Raw genomic sequence first — 7,187 nt, forward strand, 5'->3', positions numbered from 1 at the left:
GGGGGGGGGTTGGACTGCGAAATTTCGGGGGAAGAGGCATATTTATAGGTAGAGGGAGCTAGGAGAGTCCAAATGGAGTGTGGTTTTCGGCCATGTGATCGTGATCGAACGACCGAGAGCATGGAGGGGATTAGGATGGGTTTTGCGCCACTTTGGAGGAGTGTTGGTCTGCAATACAAAGAGGGCTTTTACGGTTACCCGGTTAACCGTAGGAGTATCAAATGACCTCCAAATGGCACGAAACTTGACAGGCGGTCTACCGGTGCTATACCAAGGCCGCTTGGCAAACCTCGGGCCATTCCGAGAATGTTTAACACCCACTCACAACAGGAGACAAAAGGGGAACACCGGAGGACATAGGAGTGCCGGATTGCAAAATGGACAACAGGGAAAATGCTCGGATGCATGAGACGAACACATATGCAAAATGAGATGCACATGATGACAAGACAAAATGCAACATGCAAGCAAATGACATGGCAATGACGGCGAATTACTGGTAGACACCTGGCTCATCGAATCTGGGGCGTTACATCTGATCCTTTTTATAGCCTTGAATCTGAAACTGTTGTGGCACATCTTACCAAGTTGAATGATATAGCCACCCTGTTTACTAATGATGAGAAGTCTCGCTATTATTATATCCTTAAGATATTTTCATTCTCATTAAAGGGTGATGCTAAGACTTGGTTTAATTCTCTTGCTCCTGGTTGTGTGCGTAGTCCCCAATATATGATTTATTACTTCTCTGCTAAATATTTCCCTGCCCACAGGAAACAAGTTGCCTTGCGGAAAATATATAACTTTGTGCAAATTGAAGAAGAGAGTCTCCCACAAACTTGGGGGAGGCTTCTCCGATTACTTAATGTTTTGCCTGATCATCCTCTTAAGAAAAATGAAATACTTTATATCTTTTATAATGGACTAACCGATGCTTCCAAGGACTACTTGGATAGTTGTGCTGGTTGTGTTTTCAGTGAAAGAACAGTCGATGAAGCTGAATTACTATTGAATAATATGTTGATTAATGAAAATAATTGGACTCTTCCTGAGCCAATTCCTGAACCAATTGAGTCAACTCCTGAGCCTATTCCTAAACCTACTCCGGAGAAGAGAGGTGTTCTATTTCTCAGTCCTGAAGATATGCAAGAGGCAAAGAAATCAATGAAAGAAAAAGGTATTAAAGCTGAAGATGTTAAGAATTTACCACCTATTGAAGAAATACATGGTCTTAATATACTGCCTGTCGAAGAACCACATTGTCTTGATAACCCAACACAGGTAGAGTGAAGGTAAATTCTCTCTATAGATACGATAAAGTTGAAATTTCCTCTACTAAATTTCATAGCCCTTGCTTAGATGAATTTGATGACTTTATGGCTAGACAAGAAAGTTTTAATGCTTATGTTGGTAGAGAGTTAAAGAATAATGCCTTCGAGATAGGACGCGTTAGCAATAATATGGCTAGAGTTAAAGGTGAACTCAAACTCATTAGAAAATATGCTTCTATGGTTGCTACTCAAGCTGAGCAAGTACTTAAAGTACAAAATGATTTGCTTGATGAATTAAATAATAAACATGACTTTGCTGTTAGAGTGGCTACTAGAACTGGTAAAATGACTCAGGAACCTTTGTACCCTAAAGGCCACCCTAAGAGAATTGAACAAGATTCTCAGAATAATAATCTAGATGCTCCTAGTTCTTCTAAGAAGAAGAAAAAGAAGAATGATAGGACTTTGCATGCTTCTATTGAACCCGATGTAGAAACACCTGAGAATCCTAATAATACTTCTATCTCTGATGCTGAAACATAATCTGGAGATGAACATGAACCTGATGATAATGCTAATAATGATGTCCATGTTGATGCTCAACCTAGTAATAACAATGATATAGAAACTGAACCTACTGTTGGTATTGATAACCCACAATCAAGAAATCAACGTTATGATAAGAGAGATTTTGTTGCTAGGAAGCATGGTAGAGAAAGAGAACCATGGGTTCAGGAACCCATGCCCTTTCCTCCTAAACCATCCAAGACAAAGGATGATGAGGACTTTGAGCATTTTGCTGAAATGATTAGACCTATTTTCTTACGCATGCACTTAACTGATATGCTTAAAACAAACCCTTATGCTAAATATATGAAAGATATCATCACTAATAAGAGGAAAATACTCGAAGCTTAAATCTCCACCATGATTGCCAATTATACTTTAAGGGTGCAATACCTAAGAAACTTGGTGATCCAGGAGTACCCACTATACCATGCTCCATCAAAAGAAATTATGTTAAAACTGTTTTATGTGATTTAGGAGCCGGTGTTAGTGTTATGCCTCTTTCCTTGTACCGTAGACTTGAATTAAGTAAGTTGACACCCATTGAGATATCCTTGCAAATGGCTGATAAATCAACTGCTATACCTGTCGGCATTTCTGAGGACGTGCCTGTTGTTGTTGCGAATGTTACTATCTTAATAAACTTCGTTATTCTTGATATTCCCGAGGACGATAGTATGTCTATTATCCTTGGTAGACCCTTTTTAAATACTGTAGGAGCTGTTATTGATTGCAATAAAGGCAATGTCACCTTTCATGTTAATGGAAATGAGCATACGGTACATTTTCCGAGGAAACAACCTCAAGTTCATAGCATAAATTCTATTGAGAAAATTCCATCAATCATTATTGGAGGTTTTGAATTTCCTCTCCCTACTGTCAAGAAAAAGTATGATATTCTTATTATTGGGAATGTTCATATCCCTCTTGAGGTAACTTAGTGTTATTCGAAATTTCTCCGGTTCCATGTTATTCGGAATGAGTTTGTTAACAAGACTTGATCAACCTTGTTAGTGGATTCATTTTGATGATCATGAGATGGATGAAACTAGAAGGCAAAACCTTCTGTACCCTTTTTTTACTTTCTGTTATTTAAATTAAATAAAGCAAAAATAGTTTTATCTGTCTGTTTCCTGAATTACTCGTGCAATGAAAAATATCCCAAAAAAAAAGTGCTCTAAATGCCCTGCAAATTTAGTACGATTTTTTATGGATTATTTGAGGATTTTAGGCACTAAAATCACTGCAGGAGGGGCAAGCACCAGGCCACGAGAGTGGAGGGCGCGCCTATCATCCCTGGGCGCGCCCCCTGTCTCGTGGGCCCCTGGTGGCCCCCCTCCACTTATGCCAGCACCCACACACTCCATCTTCTTCCCAAAAAATCCCCATCTAGCTCAAGCACAAGTTCTAGCTCATTTTGCTGCGATTTTCGATCTCCTTCCTCAAAGCTCCATTCACAAAACTGCTTTGGGAGATTGTTGCTTGGTATGTGACTCCTCCATTGGTCCAATTAGTTTTTGTTCTAGTGCTTTATTCATTGAAAATCCTTGCTTTCTTGGTGACCCTGTTCTTCAGCTTGCATGTTAAATTTATGAGGTTCCAAGTAATTCTAATGCATGATATAGGCTCTAGGCACTTGTAGGAGTGGTTGCTACCAATCTTGTTTAGTTGTTTTCACTTTTATTTTGAAGTTACTAAAAATTTCAGAATTATCGCAGAAAAAGAAATATGTTCAGGAAAATGTACCAAGGTGGTTCCTCAGTAAAGAATGACCCAGGATTGCTATGCGTGAGCAAGACGATGAACCACCAAGGGAAGCTGAAGTGCGGTCTTATGAGTGGCCGTCAGAAGAGTTTATGGTCAATGCAGGAATTAAAGATGAATTTGATACATATGTGCGTAATGCCGATCTTGAGGACTTCATTCAAGATAAGTGTCCTTAGTACTACTATCTAACTGATTCATTCGTGAGAAGGTTTAAATTTTCATCTTCACGTAATTCTCAGAGTGTCCTGTTTGATATTTATGACAAATCATATATCATGGACCTGGAAGATTTTACTACTGCTTGCAAACTCCCGCAGTGGGGAAGTGTTAATGATCCCCACAAATCTGAATTTAGAGATTTCCTTGCTAGTATTACTATGGGAGAATCTAGGGATATTACACAAGCTACCTTAGGGAGCATTAATTGTCCTGCTATACATTATTTTGCTCTCTTCATTGGTAGATGCATTAACGGTAAAGATGAAGCATGTCATATGTGTGTCCCTGATCTTTGTGTCCTCAAGAGTGCTGTGTTAGGTTATAAAGATTATAACTTGGGGGCAATAGTTGCATGTAGGTTGCATAAAAATGGTAGAGCTGGAGATTTATTTGGAGGAATTTATGCGACCCGTGTGGCCAATTATCTCGGTATAGCCCCACGAGAGGGTGATATGATGTTGTCTCCTGCTTATTTAGATTACGACGCTATGGTCGAACATCATTTTCTTAAGAGGAATGAACAATTCCTCCAGTATCGACTAATCTTTGACAAACATAGCTCTGTCCATGTTACTCTTCCTGCTCCTTTCCTTTTTGATTACCAGGCAAAAGGAAGATATGTTGTTACCAGGGAGGAAGCAGCTGAACACGAGGGGAGAGAAGAGGCGGCTCGCCAACATGCCGCAGCTCAGGAGGCATTTGCTGCTGCATCTCAGTACGACCCCAGTTACAATTACAGATATCAGCCAGGATACCCTTGGCATTAGACCAACTTAGGCCAAAAGCTTAAGCTTGGGGGAGTACGTATTTCTCACCGACTTTACATTCATGTTCACACACTATTCTGGTCATCGGTGCTCATACTCTTTCATTGTACTATCCATGCTAGTTTAATTTTCTTTTTCTAGTTTTCTTCTTGTGTGTTTGATAAACCTTAAGAAAAAACCAAAAAAATTAGTTAGTTTAATTTCCATGCTTGTAGTAGAAATTAAAATGAAAACCCAAAAAGATTTCTCATTCTTATTTTACTTGTTGGGAGCTTTCCCGTGTAAATAGTTTTACTTTCTTTTCTTTCCTTTAAGGGGTTGAGAGTAGAAGACCGTATTGAAAATGTTTAGTGGCTCTCTTATGCATGATTGCTTATTTAATTTAGAGCCATATTACCTTGTCTTCTCTCTTGAGTTGAATGCTTGCAGATTCCAGCTTAGTTCAATGCACGTGCACTATTATTATTATACACATCGTTCGGTCATGCAAGTGAAGGGCAATAATGACGATATATGATGGACTGATTGAGATGAGAAAAGCTGGTATGAACTCGACCTCTCTTGTTTTTGTAAATATGATGAGTTCATCATTCCTGATTCAGCTTATTATGAAGTAAACATATTTGCAATGACATTTAGAGATTGTAGTTGCTTGTGCCATGCTTGATTAGCTATGAGTTATAATGGTTTACCTTGCGTGCTAACATGCTATTAGAATGATTATGATGTGGTATGATGGGATGGTATCCTCCTTTGAATAAATTGAGTGACTCGACTTGGCACATGTTCACGCATGTAGTTGAAACAAATCAACATAGCCTTCACGATATTTATGTTCATGGTGGATTATATCCTACTCATGTTTGTATTCGGTGTGAATTAATTTTAATGCATGTTTATGACTGTTGTCGCTCTCTCAGTTGGTCGCTTCCTAGTCTTTTGCTAGCCTTCACCTGTACTAAGCGGGAATACTGCTTGTGCGTCCAAACTCCTTAAACCCCAAAGTTATTCCATATGAGTCCACTATACCTTCCTATATGCGGTATCTACCTGCCGTTCCAAGTAAATTTGTATGTGCCAAACTCTAAACCTTCAAATGAAATTCTGTTTTGTATGCTCGAGCAGCTCATGTTTCAACTAGGGCTGCCTATATCTTCCATGATAGGTGGGTTATTCTCAAGAGGAGTGGACTCCGCTCCTCATTCACGAGAAAGGGCCGGTAACCGGGATGCCCAGTCCCATGATCCAAAAAGATCAAAGAAAATCAATATAATTAAAAAAAACTCCCCCAGGTCTGTTGTTAGTTAGAGGCACTCGTTGTTTCGAGCAAGCCATGGATTGATGCTTGTTGGTGGTGGGGGAGTATAAACTTTTACCATTCTGCATGCGAACTGCCTATAATGCATGTAGTATGGAAGATACAGCCATCTCATAGTTGTTGCGTTGACAGTGAAAGTATGCCGCCCAAAATGTTATTCAATCTCTATTTTAAAATCCAGCTCTCGCACCTCTACAAATCCCTGCTTCCCTCTGCGAAGGGCCTATCTATTTACTTTTATGTTGAGTCGTCACCTTCTTATTAAAAAGCACCCGCTGGAGTGCACACTGTCATTTGCATTCATTATTATTCGTTTAATTGGGTATGACTTGACTGGATCTCTTTTACCATGAATTACACTGTTTAGTTAGTCCTTGATCTTTAAAGGTGCTCTGCATTTATGTTTTGCGGTCTCAGAAAGGGTTAGTGAGATACCATTTTGTATCATGTTATGATTGTTTTGACAAAGTGTTGTCATCCAAGTTTTATTATTATGGCTTGCTAGCTGATTATGCTATTGATATGAGTAATTGTGAGACCGAGGTGTCATTGTGAGTATGGTTAGTTCATAATATTTGTTGAAACATGAATGCTCGCTTTGCATGTTTACAACAACAAGAGCAAATAGAGTTTGTAAAAGTTTTTCTTTATCACTTTCAGTTTATCAACTGAATTGCTTGAGGACAAGCAAAGGTTTAAGCTTGGGGGAGTTGATACGTCTCCAACATATCTACTTTTCCAAACACTTTTACCCTTGTTTTGGACTCTAACTTGCATGATTTGAATGAAACTAACCCGGACTAACGCCGTTTTCAGCAGAATTACCATGATGTTGTTTCATGGGTAGAAAACAAAAGTTCTCGGAATGACCTGAAAATCCTTGGAGACAAGTTTCAAAAAATATAAAAAATATTGGCGAAAGAATCAAGACCAGGGGGCCCACACCCTGTCCACGAGGGTGGGGGGCGCGCCCACCCCCTCTGGGCGTGCCCCCTGTCTCGTGGGCCCCCTGCAGCTCCGCCGACCTGAACTCCAACTCCATATATTCCGTCTCGCGGAGAAAAAAATCAGAGAGAAAGTTTCATCGTGTTTTACGATACGGAGCCACCGCCAAGCCCTAATCTCTCTTGGGAGGGCTGATCTGGAGTCCGTTCGGGGCTCCGGAGAGGGGGATTCCTCGTCGTCGTCATCATCAACCATCCTTCATCACCAATTTCATGATGCTCACCGCCGTGCGTGAGTAATTCCATCATAGGCTTGCCGGACGGTGATGGGTTG

The sequence above is a fragment of the Triticum dicoccoides genome, chromosome 3B (assembly GCF_002162155.2).
Source record: "Triticum dicoccoides isolate Atlit2015 ecotype Zavitan chromosome 3B, WEW_v2.0, whole genome shotgun sequence".
Classification (NCBI taxonomy): domain Eukaryota; kingdom Viridiplantae; phylum Streptophyta; class Magnoliopsida; order Poales; family Poaceae; genus Triticum; species Triticum dicoccoides.